At 36.2% G+C, this 17,243-nt stretch overlaps 1 long non-coding RNA gene across 2 annotated transcripts in view; it reads left to right on the top strand.

Annotated features, from left to right (window-relative positions):
* The window catches only part of LOC111765575 (uncharacterized), a 57,377-nt gene extending 46,500 nt beyond the window's left edge, over positions 1-10,877 (top strand). For both annotated transcript variants that reach the window (XR_011649264.1, XR_002797875.3), the window contains 2 exons: positions 8,703-8,759; positions 10,114-10,877. This is a non-coding gene — a long non-coding RNA (uncharacterized lncRNA). The remainder of the gene's footprint in view (positions 1-8,702; positions 8,760-10,113) is intronic.
* Positions 10,878-17,243: the final 6,366 nt, after the last annotated feature.

The raw sequence follows: 17,243 nt of genomic DNA, 5'->3' as shown, positions 1-17,243 counted from the left end.
ACCTGTTAGCCACCTGAGGTGATCTCTGAAAATGATTCGCTATTCCCTTGACCCAGAAACCCCCACAAAACCATACAAATCAAGTAGTTCAAATCTTTGTGTTCACTTTAAGAACATCTGAGAAACTGCCCAGGCCATCAAGGGTATGTGTATTTGAGAAGACACCAATATCTGAAAGATAATCACTTTACAGAAGCAGTATGTGCCATACCATCATTAAAATGGTGGCATTGGGAGGTTTGCCCAGGCCAAACAGGGTCATTGGCCCAAAAAGAGTGCTGGATTTTTGTTGCACATGCTTAAAAATGCAGAAAGTAATACTGAACTTAAGGGTTTAGAATCTAACTGTAGATGTAGATTCTCTGGTCTTTGGGCACATCCAGGTGAACAAAGTCTCTAAGATGCAGCATTGTACTTACAGAGCTCATCATGTTAGATTAACCTATACAAGAGCTGCCCCTGCCACATTGAGATGATTCTTACTGAAAAAGAACAAATTGTCTGGAAACCAGGAGGTTGCACAGAAGAAAAAGATATTCCAGAAGAAACTGAAGAAATAAATACTGGGAAGCAGACTTGGCCCAATGGATAGGGCATCTGCCTACCACATGGGAGGTCCACGGTTCAAACGCTGGGCCTCCTTGACCCATGTGAAGCTGGCCCATGCGCAGCGCTGATGTGCACAAGGAGTGCTGTGCCATGCAGGGGTGTATCCCCGCATAGTGGAACCCCACGCATAAGGAGTGCACCCCGTAAGGAGGACCGCCCAGCACAACAGAAAGTGCAGCCTGCCCAAGAATGGCACCACACACATGGAGAGCTGACACAACAAGATGACACAACAAAAAGAAACACATATTCCTGGTACAGCTGATAAGGATAGAAGTGGTCACAGAAGAATACAGTGAATGGACACAGAGAGCGTGGGGTGGGGGGGGGATGGGGAGAGAAATAAATAAAAAATAAATAAATACTTATGGTTTGGGAATAACTTCTGCATACAATAAATGCAAATAAAAGTTTAAAAAGAAAAATCTTAACAGGTAATCTAATCAAAGATACCTTGGCTGAATTTAATCGAGGAGTATCATACCCAGAGGAATAGATTAATTTATGAACACAATCTTTCTACTTTTGGAATTCATAAATAATCTTAAATTGCCACACTCTACCCTCTGAATTCCAAAAAGACATTACAATATTTCAAAAACCTTAAATCATTTCAATAGCAATGCCAAGTACAAAACAGAACAGTGAGATAGTGACCTGGGCCTCCCTAATCTATGGGGCCTAGGCCGAGCCCCCTCAGAGCAATGAGGTAGCAACCTAACAACACTCCTCAACCTGTGGGGATAAGCCCACCTACCTCAGAGAAGTGGGGGAGGTAACCTAACTCTCCCCAACCACCAGAGAATGCCTCCACACTCTTGGTAGCCTGGGGCAGTCAAACTTTCCCTGAACAATGGCTGGAACATCCACCCTCTTCAAATGCTGGAGCAAACTCACCCTCTCAAACACATGGGTAGGGTCCCTCTCTTGGACCAAGTAGATGTCTTAATCCCAGACCTCAGTTTCCATGGTTTTTCTCTTAAAGCCATTTTTCCTCAGTTTCTCCCCTCCCTGTCCCTTTTAGTACAGACTGACAGTGGTTTCATTTATAGAGATCTCTCAAAAAGCTTGTTGGTTTAGCATGCAGGAAACAGAGGTCTAAGCAATCAGACAGTGAGAATTTCCACAAGTCTTTCCTTGTTAACTGCATTTTCAATCATGACTTAGAAGTTCCAAGTTTAGTTAATTCCTCAAATGGAGCACTATCATCTGCAGGCTTGATTTCCAGAAGCTTGGAATTTCCAAAATCGGTCTCTAGTTTCTTTGTGCCCAACAATTCAGTTATTAGTTTATCTCTTTCCTCTTGTATTTTGCTATTGAACTGCAAGGAGAAGCCAGGCTACATTATCCATGTTTACTTTGGAAATCTCCTTGGTTAAAGTCCAAACTTGTCATTTTCAATTTCTGCCTTTCATATAACGTTAGGAGTCAATCTTGCTAAGTTCACAGCAACTTTAAAACATGAATTACCTTTCCTCCAGTTTCCAATAATAGTTTCATTTTCTTCGAAGGCCTTATCAGAAATAACTTTAGTCTCCATATTCCTATCAACAGTCTCTTCAAAGCAATCTGGACCTTTTCTATCAAGCATCTCACAATTCCTCCAAAAATACCCTGTTACCCATTTATAAATCCATTCCAGATTTTTTTTGGTAATTATAAGCAGCATGACGCAACTCTCCAGGTACAAATTTCTGTATTAGTCTACCAAAGGGCTGCTGATGCAAAGTACCAGAAATCTGTTGGCTTTTATAAAATAAAGGGCATTTATTTGGGGTAAAAGCTTAGAGTTACAAGGCCACAAAAAGTCCAACTCAAGGTTGCTTTCTCACCAAAGTCAGCTGTCACATGTTGAAGCAGATGGTTGCCAATCTCTGCCTTCCCCTCTGGACTTCCTCTTCTTCTTGAACAGGGGTTCTTAACCTTTTTTCTTCCATGGACCCCTTTGCCAGGCAGGTGAAAACCACAGACTGCTTACTAAGTCCACACTATACTGTGTATTATTTAATAAACATATCACACCTGCACCAACACGTCCCCACAAGAATAATGTTTTGTTTTGTTTTGTTTTTATTTAAACTCAAGCTCATTGACCCTTGTTAAGGACCCCTGCTCTTGAGACTCCATGGGCCCAACTTCTTCCCAATTTCAGTTGTAGGCTGATATAGAGCTTCCTATATCAGTCTCGACTACTTTTCCCACTCTCAACTGTGAAGTGTCAGGCAAAATGACTCATCTCTTCCTGTGGCTTCAGCTGTTTGAGCCTTATTCTTCCATCACATGGCCAGATAAAAAATGACTGAGCTCCTTTTCCCATGTGTCTTCTTGAGTGAGTGTCCATTTATATCAGACCCAGCAAAGGAGCAGGGGCTCAATCTGAGTCATGGTCTCTGACACAGTCAAACCAAAAGATCCCTAACTCAATCTTTATAGGTAATCTAATCAAAGATACCTCAGCTGAATTTAATGCAATCAAAAGGTACCACACCCAGAGGAACAGATTAGTTTACAAATGTAATCTTTCTCTTTTTGGGATTCATAAATAATCTCAAATTGCCACATTCAACAATAAAAAGACAACCCAATTAAAAATGGGCAAGAGACTTGAATAGACATTCCTCCAAAGAACAAATACAAATGGCTAAAAAGCATATGAAAAGATGCTCAACATCACTTGTTATTAGGGAAATGCAAATCAAAACCACAATGAGATATCATTTAAAACCTACTAGAATGGCCCTCTATTTGAAAAACAAAAAATTACAAGTGTGGGAGAGGATGTGGAGAAATAGGAACACTCATTCATTGCTGGTAGGAATGTAAAAGGGTGCAGCTGCTGTGGAAGGCAGTTCATAGTGTCTCAGAAAGCTAAGTATAGAATTACCATATGATCTGGTATATTTACCCCCTCCCCGCCCCCAAATGACTACCTCATCTCTTTGCTTGTTGTTTTTGCTCATTGTCTGCTCATTGTTTGTCTTCTTTAGGAGGTATCAGGAACCAAAGCCAGAGCCTCCTCTGTGGGAAGCAGGTGCTCAATTGCTTGAGCCATATCCGTTCCTTGATCTGGTATATTTTTACCCAGAAAAGCTGAAAGCAGGGATTCGAACAGATATTTGCACAGTGGTGTTCATAGTGGCATTATTCCCAAGAACATTAATGAACCTTGGGGATATTATGTTTTGGGAAATAAGCCAGATGCTAAAAGACAAATATTGCATAATCTCACTGTTATGAACTAATTATAATAAATTCATAGAATCAGAATATAGAATATAGGTTACCACAGGTTAGACTGGGGCTATAGAATGGGGAGTTGATGCTTAACTTGTACAGAATTTCTATTTAGGCCAATGGTAAAGGTTTGGAAATAGATGGTGGTGATGGTAACACTTTATTGTTAGTGCAATCAACAACCCTTAAATATATAGGTAGGGAAGTGGACTTGGCCCAGTGGTTAGGGCGTCTATCTACCACATGGGAGGTACGCAGTTCAAACCCTGGGCTTCCTTGACCCGTGTAGAGCTGGCCCATATGCAGTGCTGATGTGTGCAAGGAGTGCCATGCCACGCAGGGGTGTCCCCGTGTAGGGGAGCCCCACGCTCAAGGAGTGCGCCCTGTAAGGAAAGCCACCCAGCGCCAAAGAAAGTGCAGCCTGCCTAAGAATGGCACCGCCCACATGGAGAAATGACACAACAAGATGACGCAACAAAAAGAAACACAGATTCCCATGCCACTGACAACAGAAGCGGACAAAGAAGACACAGCAAATAGACACAGAGAAGAGACAACTGGGTTGGGGGGGAAGGGGAGAAAAATAAATAAATCTTTAAAAAAAAAAATATATATATATATATATATATAGGTGAATGTGGTCAAAGGAGAGACTTTGGGTTTTAATTATTCCTAGAATAAAAATTAAAAGATAAAACATAAAAATGTACAACACAGTGAAACCAATTATAGATAATAAACTATAGTTAATAGTACAAGTATAAAAAGGTTCTTTCAGGAATTTTAACAAATGTACAGTATTAATACAAGGTGGTAATAATAGGGTGGTATATGAGAAAAAACACACCTAATGTAAATAATGGACAATATATAGAGCTATTTTTAAATTTTTTTATCAATTGTAACAAAGGTAACTACTGTTAAAAGAAATAGTACAGTTATTTTAAAAAGTGCTATCATTAGTTTTAACAAATGTTCCACACTAATGGAAGGTGTTGGTTGTGGGTGGTACACAGGAATCCTGTATTTTGTGCAAGACTGTTTTGGAAACTCACAACTTTTTTAATAAAAAAATAAAAGAGGAGAGAGGGTATATGGAGGGGATACAAGCTGAGCAGAGGGTTTGTAATAGGTTGACCAGATATATCAATTTGGCTGAGCCAACATTAAATTGCACCTGTTGTCTTGGCATAGTTCAGCCCCTTGCATTCTCAAAACAAATTATGAGAGTACTCTTTTTATGGAAGAATGAATTTAGATTAAAGGAGGGGAGAGTAGGAAAGGTATTCTAAGAAGAAGTGAAAGAAGATTATAGCAAGAGTAAATGGAAAAGAAGATATAAGACATGTACCAAGTCTCAGTGAGCAAACCAGTGTGTTTAGCCACAACACAGAAAAGTTATATATACTTTGTGTATGAAGTTTAGTGCTACCAATTCAGTACCTACATACTTGGAATGCTTTCTAGATGAACTTCTTAAAATTACACAAAGTAATACATGAGCATATGGTATAATAATCAGAAAATACTGATAAGAAAAAATAAGACTCAATAGCTATAATGGCTAGGACTTAGTATTCATCATTGTTAATTATTTGGTGTATATCATTTGAGAGATTTTCCCCTTGCAGATTTAACCCCCAAAAATTACATCATATTGTCCATACCAATTTAAACATGCTTTTTTCACTCAGTTAATACACTATGAATATCTGCCTGTATCAATAAATAGGTTTAGTATATATCTTTGACGATTTCTCATAAAATCCATTATACAGAAGAATTGTGATATGCTAAGCAATTATCCTGTAGTTGGATATTTGAAAGATTGAGAGTATAGTTTTTTGCTATTAAAACCAGCACTGCAGTGAAAAAAAGTATATTTTGAGTTTTTAAAAATGATCGGCAGCTATGGAATGGAAATAAGCATTTTATAAATGTTGCAGTTATTTGCCATGGGATAGAAAAATAGATTCCTGAAGGATACAATCTTTATATCGTATAAAAAATAATATAATGATTAGGGTTGTTTAGAGTTTTTCAAATAAATTGGTAGCTCTATAAGAATATTATCTCAATATTTATAGAGTAATTTTTCCTAGAAAAAATATTCAATTAAAACCACAAAATGATTTACTATAGACATTTTCAGCACATCGAAACATTTCCCCATAAGTTAAACTTGATGTAACTGAATGTTATCTTAAGCTAAGCACTAATATTGACTTGTGGAAATCCCATGTTTCGCTGATTACTATCCTTTCATTCTACATTAATGTAGATGTCATAGGTATTTTCATGAGGATCATACTAAATTAACTTGAAAGCACCATTTTAAAGATTGAAATTGAGTTTTCAAAATGTCGTAGTCTATGCAGACTAATGCACTGTTGTGAAATTTTAGTTATAAAAAGTACTATTAAAATGACTTCAAGTAAAACCATATGTAAGTAAAACCATATGTTAGTAAAACTATTTAAATGACTTTAAATCAAGTCATTTTTCCATGCTAGCTTTTTTGTTATCAATACACCAACTACTGGTTGTTAAGAAATTGTGCTCTTTTTTGGTTATTCATTTTTTGTATTACAGCTTAAAAATAATTAAGGCAATAGACCATTTCATAGTTTTGGTCTTTTGGGCTTTGTAATAATCACACAGATTATATATCTTCTATTAATCTATATCCAAACATGCACCAAAATAGTTTAAGGCAGGTTACTGAGATTTTTAAAAATATAAAGGCAGAGAAAAATATTTTTAAAATTGATAAGAGATTTTAAATGAGGTATGGGAAAAATAAGAATGGAAAAGTTTGATGGAGCCAGGAGTGTGGTTAATATCGAAAAACCTACATTTGTTAGTGATGAGCCACAAATTTGGCTGCAAACTCTCCAGCAGTCAGATATTCCTTAAATAGCTTGGGGCTATCTTCCATACAGAAGCCAAAAACTAGTCTGAATGACCTTGAGGCTACTCAGCCTTGCTTGGTAAGGTATAAGAAGATTACAAGTAGGCCATGCTTTACACAATAGAAACCGTGTGTAAATGGGAATTTCGTACATGGAATCATGTTATAAATGTACTCAGAGAGGAATCATAAGTGGCTCCATTTAAAGAAAACCTGCAAGTGATTCCCTGTGTAATGTGGAAATGATAATCTTACTTCTTGCATGCATTTAGAATTTTTAATATTGCATTTCCAGAAGAATTGGTGTATAATATTACGGAACCATGTTTTTATCTCAGTATCATGAAATTAGGTATATTCAAGGTATGCCCTGAATTTTTCAGGGAATGGTTTTAGTTTATATGTACAAACCTCCAATTTCTATTTTGTTATTGTTTTTTAAAAATATATATACTGTTTCCTTATCTTTATTTAATTTAACTGGCATGGGGCAACCTGGACATTTTAATTTCTTTATGTGATGCACATATATTTAAAATTATAAATGCACATACCTATGGCCATATTCAGAGATCTCCCCAGCAGTCACTAGTTAGTCATGGTAAACTCTAAATGTTCAACCATTAATTCCTTAAATACCTTTATTAAAAAGCAACCTTTTTGCTTTTATTAAATAATTCTTGAAATAGCAATCAGATTTATTAGAGATTGTATAGATAGGAGGGGCCTTAGGGATGAAGCGGTAGTTTCCCATTTTGAAGTGAAGAAAGCAGGATGCAGACAGGGTAACATTTTGCTTTCTGTTGTATCCCGGGGCTGCACATTATGCCTAACACACAGGAGATATTCAGGATTGTTACATGAAGGCCTGAATATTTGAATATTATCCCCATGATGACCCTACGCAAGCATTCATCTGTGATGGCTAAATTAGGCCTCACAAGTCAGCTAATATGTGCCCCATGGAAACAGAAGAAATCTCTCCAGATGTTAATTCCCATTTTGAGAAGTGTAAGTTTCTTTGCTATCTGGTATTTTCAAATATTCGAATGCCAAAGTCAAAGAATAGCGTCAAATGAGGGTGCTAACCTGTAACCAAGACTTGAGGAAAAAATAAAAAGCCTAGTTTATATTTGTATTTATTAAGATGAAAAATGCTTTGGGGCATTGATCTATTTGGGAAAAAAATGTTACCATATGAATAATTCAGAAAATAAGTCACTAGGAACACAAAATGAGGGTGTAGCCACTGCATACAGACTAAATCAGTAGATAGTTTACTCAAACATAACTGAAAAATATAGATACTATTCAAGTACAAGGCTAAACTTTATAAACTAAGCTATAAAAACTGCTGTAACACCAGGTGAAAAAGAACAATTTCCCCAAAAAGCATCTAATTATACTGAATATTTGTAAAGAAATTTAAAGTAATTCCTGTTTGCATAGAGAACTTGAAAAAAAGACAGGCATAATCAGAAAATGTTCTTAGTGACAAAGCAATTTTCTTTTAACTCTTCTGAGAAATTAAAGAATTTAACTAAATGAAGTGCTATTTAAGAGGGAGAGTTGAATTAACCTTTAATTAAGCCCACTATTGAAAATAAAATATAGCTAGTCAGCTAGGGTATCTTTAGAAGAGACACAAAACAGGGTGAGGGAAAACAGTACCTTAGAGTATGAATAACAAATAGAAATGAAAGTTAAACAGTCATATCAAAAGGGCAAGTTAAAAGGGAGAGAGAGAAAAGAGGTTCTTAAAAATGGAGCCTCAAAGTCACAGTGATGGTAAGGGAAAACTGTTTTAAGGGGAAGGAGGAAAGAAGCAATAGCAGTGTCTGCTATCATTTTCAAAAGAACAGGTGTAATCTAATTTTTGAAGTGAAACCTTACTCTAAATTGAAGATCCTACTCCACAAGTTCATTCTCAATCTCTTTTCTCACTAAGGTGGCTCTTTCACATATAAACCCTAAACATACCAACTCTCCAGAAGGCAAATGGCAGGTAAGGAAGTCTCCAGTAAGTTTAGTTTTTGATGTATGTTTACTTGGTTGGTTTTGATCAAGCTTGGGGAATGGAAGATTTACCTGATCTTCTAATGGCAAAGCCTCTCACCTGTTTATTTATTTGTTTGTCGCATTTCTTGAACAACAGTGAAGGATAATTCAGAAAAAAAAGTCTTAGTCCTTATTCCTATTCTGCTACCATAGCTTGTATTATTCAATGTTACTTCCAGTTTGTTCATATCATATGATGTAATAAGAGCATGTAGATCTTTAGTCATCTGCTTTTTAATTTTTAATTTTTCTATCTTAATTATAGAGTTCATGTTTATAATATTTTGAGGGGCTAAAATATATCATGGATGTTTACTTATCTATTTGTATATTGTTGAACAATCAGTTTGGCCCCTTAGGTTTCATTTATAATCAACACTACATTTAAATTCTCTCTGCATTTGTGGCTTTTTTTCTCTCTCTCTTTCTAATTATTGCCTTAGGATAAATTCCCAGGAATGGGGAACTGGGCCAAATGGTATGAACATTTATAGTACACTTCATAAGTGTTGCCAACTTGTTTTCTAAGAGGAATGTACCAATTTACTCTTCCATAAGCATTATCTGAACATACCAATTTCGCCCAAAACTTGACACAAGTTTTTGCTTTATTGTTTGAACAACATCCATGCTTTGGGGTGCTTTTCTTTTCTTTTTTCTCACCTTTCTAAAAGGGAAGCATGAAAGCAGGAGGATTGCATCCAGTATCCATGTGGAATCTAAGCCCTCTCTTTACATAGATGTGGAGTGGACACAACCATTCCAAGGTCCACAGGATGGAGGAATAGAGTATGGATTAGAGTGGATTTACTGATATTCTATTCATGAACTATTGTGATTAGTAATCGAAGAAAATGTGGCATTGGTGTGGAGAAAGTGGCCATGGTGGCTGCTGGGGGTAGGGAATGGGAGGAAGAGATGAGATGTGGGGGCATTTTCGGGACTTGGAGTTGTCCTGGGTGGTGCTGCAGGGACAGTTACCGGACATTGTATGTCCTCCCATGGCCCACAGGGTGGAATGTGGGAGAGTGTGGGCTACAATGTGGACCATTGACCATGAGGTGCAGCAGTGCTCAGAGATGTGTTCACCAAATGCAATGAATGTCTCATGATGATGGAGGAGATTGTTGTTATGGGGGGATAAGTGGGGTGAGGGGGGTAGGGGGTATATGGGGACCTCATATTTTTTTAATGTAATATTAAAAAAACAAATAAAGACAAAAATAAATAAATAAAGGTAAGCATGGAAATTTTAACTTAGTTTGAAATGACTGAGGAGTCTCTTTGTTTTCATTCACTAGCCATCGGTGTATCCAATCAATGAAATGGCATGCAGGAATAAATAAAGGTAAACAAGGATACTACATAATGACATAAAAATCACATTCTGGAATTCATTTCAAAGAAGAAGGATTTGACTTGTTCACTTGTGTTTCCAAACCCATGCCTCCCGAGTGCTCTATATAAACTGGGCTTTTTATGCCAAAGACTTTCTTGTAACACAGTCTATTTCCAGGGGTAATACCAATCTATTTTTCCAAGAACACTGCTTTGCTGCCCAACCACTGTTAGCTACCTATAAAGTTCAGAAAAAAATGGATTGAATGTGAGACACTGTAACTGTCAGGTGGGCATAATGGACCAATTGGGACCATTGCAAAACATTCTATCTTAAATGATAGGATATCTAGAATCTAATTCTTTTCTTGGTTTTTATCTATCTGATCCTTGTACAAGTAATTGCAAATCATGTGTTTTTTAGAATGTTTGCCTTTAATTATAATGTTTACAAATATACCTGCTTAATATTAAACACCTCTGTATCTCAGTTTATGGACATGGATTCTGGAACTAGATTGATTGCATTCAAATCCCAGATTTGCCACTTAGCTGTGAGACTTTACATGTAACTTAATCTGTCTTTGACTCAGTTTCTTCATCTGTAAAATGAGGATAATAATAATGATGATGATAATAATACCTGTCTTATGATTGTGAAGGATTAAATAAGTTGTGAAATCATAGTTTCTGGCATCATATATTAAAATAGTCAATAATTTGGCTATAATGTTGTCATTAATGTTTTAAGTGGGAAAACTGATTTTCTGCTCTTTTTATTATGTGGGGAAACTGGCTTATTGACCCTAATAGCCCAAGTCCCAATAGCTTGCTAGAGACTTTCATTTCCTTTTCTTGAAATGTTATTTTTCCATTTAGAATATAATACAGATCGTAAAGATTATAACCATAGCTGACTTTATGTACCTTACATAGTATTGAGTGCTTTCTCTGAATATCTCACTAATCATCATATAAAAGGTTGACCATGATTTATTATCAGAAGTAATGTAAGTAAGAAAATATCCATAGATTGGGATATTGTAACCAAAAATTAGTAAGCAAAGTATGGTCCTGTTGCACAACAGTTACATATTTCTTTTGCTTTTTTTGTTTAAAAAACTAGTCTGACTACATATTTTAGCTCAGGATAGTGTTCAGTGAACCTCTGGTCCAGTTATGAAGTAAAAGGAAGAATCTCATTTGGGGCCCCTGATAAGTAGTAAGAGATCTTATTTCTAAATTAAAATAGTTGGATTCATAATATTACTGTAGCCAGAACCACAATCCACAGACTTGCTAATTCTTCTCTCCTCTGAGGTCTCTGGAAAGGTGATGATAAACAGTTCTGTGACTATCTCTGAGATTCCCATCATCTTCAACGTTTCTGCCAATATATTCTTCTATATATCTGTCAACATGGAGATTAAACAGAGGAGAATGTGGGCTTATATTTTCAGAACTTTATGAGAATAAGGACATTTAGACAATAGAATATGTTACCAAAGCACGTTAAGAAGGTTTTTTCCTCCAATAGGCTGAGCTGTCATCTGCCTGGAATGGTTCAGGACAGTTCTGCCTGGAGGCAGGACTATGGACTCATTAACCTTCTAGCCCTGCAACTCTGTCAATCTCAATTCTCTCCACGGTTTCAATCAGATACAGCTGCCTCCAGTTTCATTCTGGTTGGTTTAGCCTGGCTGTGTGCTCTTGCAATTTTCTACGTTGCAGCGGGAAAGGAAGCATCTTCAGTACGTGTCTGAAGTTGTGCACAAGGCAGTGTGCATGGTAGATCTTTCCTTATTGAAAAACTCAGCATAAAACGTATTGATGAGTGCACTGGTATATAGAAAAGTGCCATGTGCCAAATATAGATGATTCTTATTATTTTTCTTTGCATATAGATAAACACACAGCTGCGGTGCTCTCAGGAGGCCTAGGAGTCGACTTGGTCCAAAGGAATGACTGTGCTATTTTTGCACTTTCCCTCACATTATTTCTCAAGGCTTGAGGGAATTTAAATGTGACTTACTTGGCAATGACAAGTTTCTGTCCTCTCTGTGCCTTCTGAATGAGATCATTTACACAAGTCACTTCACCATACCTCATTCTATTTCTTCACAGAGAAACAGCATCACTCAGATGGAATCTAGATTTTGAGAAGGGACAGTTTTTCTCTCCTTAAAAATGGCTACTAAAAAAAAAGCAGCTATAACAGTATCAAAGTACTGGTGTGATGATTCATTAAAATGTCGGTTCTCTGGAAGAGACGAGGGTCATTTAAGAGACTTAGTATTAAAGTGAAGGAATTAAGGCCCTGAGAGGTTAAATGACTTGGATAAGGTCTCCCAGGCCTAGAACTCAGCTCTCTGGTGTCCTGGTCCCAAATGCAGCCCTCCACTGCCTTACTTAGGATTCCGTACTCTCCTGAGGGAAGCTGATTATAGTAAAACCAGTAAAGTCGCTTCTATATTAAATGTTACTGAACTTTTGGGACAAGCAAATGTATTTAGAAGTATACATCATATCTATTATCCCTTGATTCTTAAAAGAAATTTATTATTAATGAAGCAGAAAGATACATCTCTTCCCTGATGGAGATCTATTAAAATGGAAACTAGTAATAGTCAAGACAAACTGAAATATATACAATGAAGACAAATTCAAAGAACGTGGCCATTAACAGTTATACTCCTCTATAGAAGGACTAATAAAGACCTTGGGAGTAGGGCAGGAAAGGGGAGGGAGGGAATTGGTTAGAATCAGAGCACTTTACACAGAATAGTCACTTATTGAATGTTTAAAAATTGATTAATGAACTCAGGAATTTCTAGATTTGTAAGCTACTTTTAAAAGGACTGTGAAAGTTCTGTGGTTTCTAATGTATGCATGTGTTTCTATGGCAGATTATGTTTAAATGGAAATCAAGACAACAGACAACTGAGCAAATCAAATCAAAATGATCAAATTTTCCTTGCTATCTCTTTATAACTTAAGGGAGTTCTACAATCATATCAAGACTGAAGCTTGGCTATTGTCATATTATTGTGCTATTAATACTGCTGGCTACCTTTGATTACCACATTTTTGAAGAGATAGGATCAGTATTTCTAATGAAAAGATAGAAGAAAAATTCTAATTATTTCTCAGCCAAGCCAAAAACAAAAACCAACGCTGTAATATACTATTTTATTCACTCATTCTTTCAACAAATATTTATTACATGTCTAATATGAGAGGCACTATAGAAGGGTTTGGACTCTAGGTTCGTTTTCTGGTTTTGTTGTTTACTAGATATGTGATCTTGGGTAATTTGTTCAGCCTCTCAATGCCTCAGTTTCCTCATTTGTAAGAGGGGAGTAATAATAATGCCTATTGTTTTTATACAGATTAAATTATTAATATCAATAAAACATTTAGAACACCATATGCTAAAGGCAAAATAAGTATGGAGGATAAACAAGATAGATATCTTTGTCCTGTGGGGAATAAAGCATAGTAGGAAAATAGTCATTAAGTAAATAATTGGATAAATAACTTTGCTTTTGAACTAGAATTATGTTATGTGCTAAGGGAAGGTATAATATGAATAATATAACAGATTTGACATCGCTCTAAATGTTAATGTGTATTTCCTTCTGCCACTGCAACCGAAGGAAGCCACACTTCACAGTGCTATTCCACTCCCTGGGGACTGAGTCTCCAATTCTTTGATATTTCTGGGGTAATTCATACCCTTCCAAGTGAATAACAAGTGGAATTTCACATCAGAAACATTGTGTTAGGCAGGGACGTTTGGAATAATTTATTTTTCTGCTTTTCTTCTCATTTCTTTTTAGTCACTTCAAGCTTCAAGAAAGTAATCTTAATTTTGTTGTACTATACTTCTGAAAGCGCAAATCTGTGTAATGCTTCAGGGACCTTTGCTTGATAAAGATAAGTACTTCTGGGAAGAAATGAAAAGACCAACTGTGAGTGTTTGCTGAAGAGGAGCTCAGTTGTTCCTCACATTGTGCAACAGATGGCATTGACAGACTGATGGTTCGGAAGGAGGAAACATGCATCCCCACTTATCCAACCACTGGTATCAAAATCCACAACACCAAGTCATAATGACATATTCATTTCATTCCTTTTTCAAAGCCCATTTCCCAGTCTACTACAAATGGGCTATGTGGATAATCTGCAAAATCTCAGCCAAATATCCCCAAACATATTTGACATTTTGGTCCCAACTCAGATGTAAAAGACATGTGAGACACAAACTGTAAATTCATATTTAAATGAATGTAGGCTTGTTCCACAGATAACTCTACAAGACAAGGATATTAAGAAGAGGAGAAAGCTACCGAAGACTCTTCAAGAAGTCAAACACATTTCATGATTTTTTTTTTTTAAAGAAGTAAAATGATTTCTCGTTAGGATTCCCAAAATCAAGATTGTACGGAGAATGAGTCAAAATTCCCAGGGCTACTAAAATCATGTATTTTATCTCTGGCAACTGTATTACACATATTTCTTAGATATTTTTTAAGACTCTTCTCAAAATACGGGGTAATCACACTATTTCATTGCAATTTTCTTTTTGGAGCAACATGGATTCTTTATGACAGTGAATAAGAAACTTTGGACTCACCCTGTAAATTGGAAGCTACCTATAACATAACCACTGGCAGCCAGCTACCAGGGAAGGTACAGTCCCAGACTGCTGTGGTTTTATAGTAAAGTGTTAAAGCATTTCCACAAAGTGGTACTTGAATGCACTAAAAATAGGCAACCCTGAACTATACCACAGTTGAAGGACAAGCTAAAAATAGGAAATAAATTTGAAAAATAATTGTATAAATAGAGTACTGGGATTAACAACTCAACCCGCAGGATTGAATTCACTAGTAGGATTTATTATATTTATTGAATGCAGAAAATAGAATACCATGGAAATATTTAAGAGAAATGATGATTATAGAAGTGTGCTCTGTATTTAAGAATGATTATCATTCAAGTCCTGACAATTTAGACTACAATTTGGAATAGAGTATTTTTTTTTCCTAATCTTTTTCACCTGGGATGCTCTTTTATATTTTTTATTGGTACTCCTCCCACTATAAAAACAAAAATGCACACACATGCACAAAGTTGGATAATATCTATCAGCTGTATTATATATAATGGATCTTGCAGATGTGACTAAAACATAGTCATTATTTGGAGTGTCACAGCTTTGGTCTTGTAGTTGATCCCAATAAATAGTTAGGACTGCGTTGGTAGAAGCACCCAGAGTGGAGGCATTCAGTATCGCTCAGTACAAATTTAGCAACTGGAGAGAGACTTGAGCAAATGGTTAAACATTCTTCATATCCCCTTAAAATGCTGGATTTTAAATGCTGGTTTCAAAAATTCTATGGTGGAAAATCTGTACCTGATAATTAATTCATGGCCTAATATTCGAGTGCTTTTTTGTTTTTACTTTCTGTGTTTCAACCAAGAATATAATCAGTTCTCAATCCTGCTTATCCTTTCCCTTTCTCTTCAGTTGCCACTGCCATGACTCTAGGGCCAGCAGCTCATCAGTTCACACTTGAATTTTGGCAAACGATCCTTAACTTCTCCCAGATGTCTGTGTTTGTCCACTATTGGCAGATTAATTTAGAATTAACAGTCTTTCAGTTTTCTATTCAAAACCGTCAGTGGATTACTTAGAGGACAAATGCCAAATTCTTTTCCTGGAATTCTAGACTCTCTAAACAGTTTTTCATTTTTAAAAGTAATTAATTAATTCTATATTTGTTTTTATTTAATCATTTGTATAATGAACACCCCTGGATCCATCATCCAATTCATAACATAGAATGTCACCATAACTTACCTATGTGCTCTTTGCCCACTCTACTCCTAATCCCCTTCTTTGCCTTCAGAGGTCAACCATTCCTAAATTTGGTGTTCATCATGCCTCACTTTTATAAGGTTTATCTCATATATATGTGTGTGTATATGTATATATGATTAAACAATATAACATTTAATTTTTAAAAGGGTTATCATACTATATTTTGCCTTCTATGATATGCTTAAAATTTTTCTGTTAACAGTTGGTTATTAACACTCATTTAAGTTATTAGCTATGGTTATAACTCATTAATTTTTCACTTTTGTATAATACTATGTCAGGTGAATATACCACAGTTATTTGCCAATTTGTTAATCAGCATTTGGGTTATTCCCCCCACACACTTTTTTTTTTTTTTTTTTTTGCTATTATCAAAGTGTATTGGGAACTTTCTTCAACATGTCTCTTGGAAAATATATGTGCTTTGATTGTTCTTAGGTATATGCCTAACAGTGAAATTGCTGAGGTTATACCAGTAAGGGTCCTGACAGGAGCAAGATCAAACTGTGTAACTGAGGAAAATTTTTAAAAAGGAACTATTAAGTGATAATGAATCACATTAGGACTAGCAAAAGCAGGAACCCATATCCATCCTGTGCCCAGAAGAAGCAAGGAGGAGGAGTGATTACTGGAACAGAAGGAAGACAGCTGCAGCTGTAGGAGAGAATTACCCAACAGTGCCCTCGCTTTCAGCAGAATTCATCCAAACAACAGCCTGGCAGAGAGGAAGCTGATCTCACTAAAAATGCTGACTTCACTCTCCTCCTCTCCAGTGTCTTGCCGGTGTCTCTCATTGGCTGAACCCAACCATAAAGAAGCCAGAAGGCAAGAGAGTCCATTAACGGAGTCTGTAATAGTCAGCCTTCTGGAACACAGAGAAGATGGAGAAGAAAGAGGAATGAATCTAGAGAGGGAAATGGACAGGCAAATGTTAAATATTATGTGATCATTCCATCTTGTTTTTTCAAAGTAACTGGGCCAATTTATACTCCCACCAGCAGTGAATAAGTGATTCTGTTGATCTTCATTCTCAATACTTAATATTATTAGACTTCTGAATTTGTGTCAAAAGGTTAAAATAATACCTTGTTGTCATCTTGATTTGTATTTCCTTGATTGCATATGAGGCTGAGCTATTCTTCATGTTTATTAGCAATATATATTAACTCATCTGTAAATTTCTTATTAGTGTATTTGTGGAACTTA

This window comes from Dasypus novemcinctus, chromosome 7 (assembly GCF_030445035.2).
Source record: "Dasypus novemcinctus isolate mDasNov1 chromosome 7, mDasNov1.1.hap2, whole genome shotgun sequence".
Taxonomy (NCBI): Eukaryota; Metazoa; Chordata; class Mammalia; order Cingulata; family Dasypodidae; genus Dasypus; species Dasypus novemcinctus.
The sequence above is the reverse complement of the archived record's forward strand: the minus strand, read 5'-3'. Positions and strand labels throughout refer to the sequence as shown.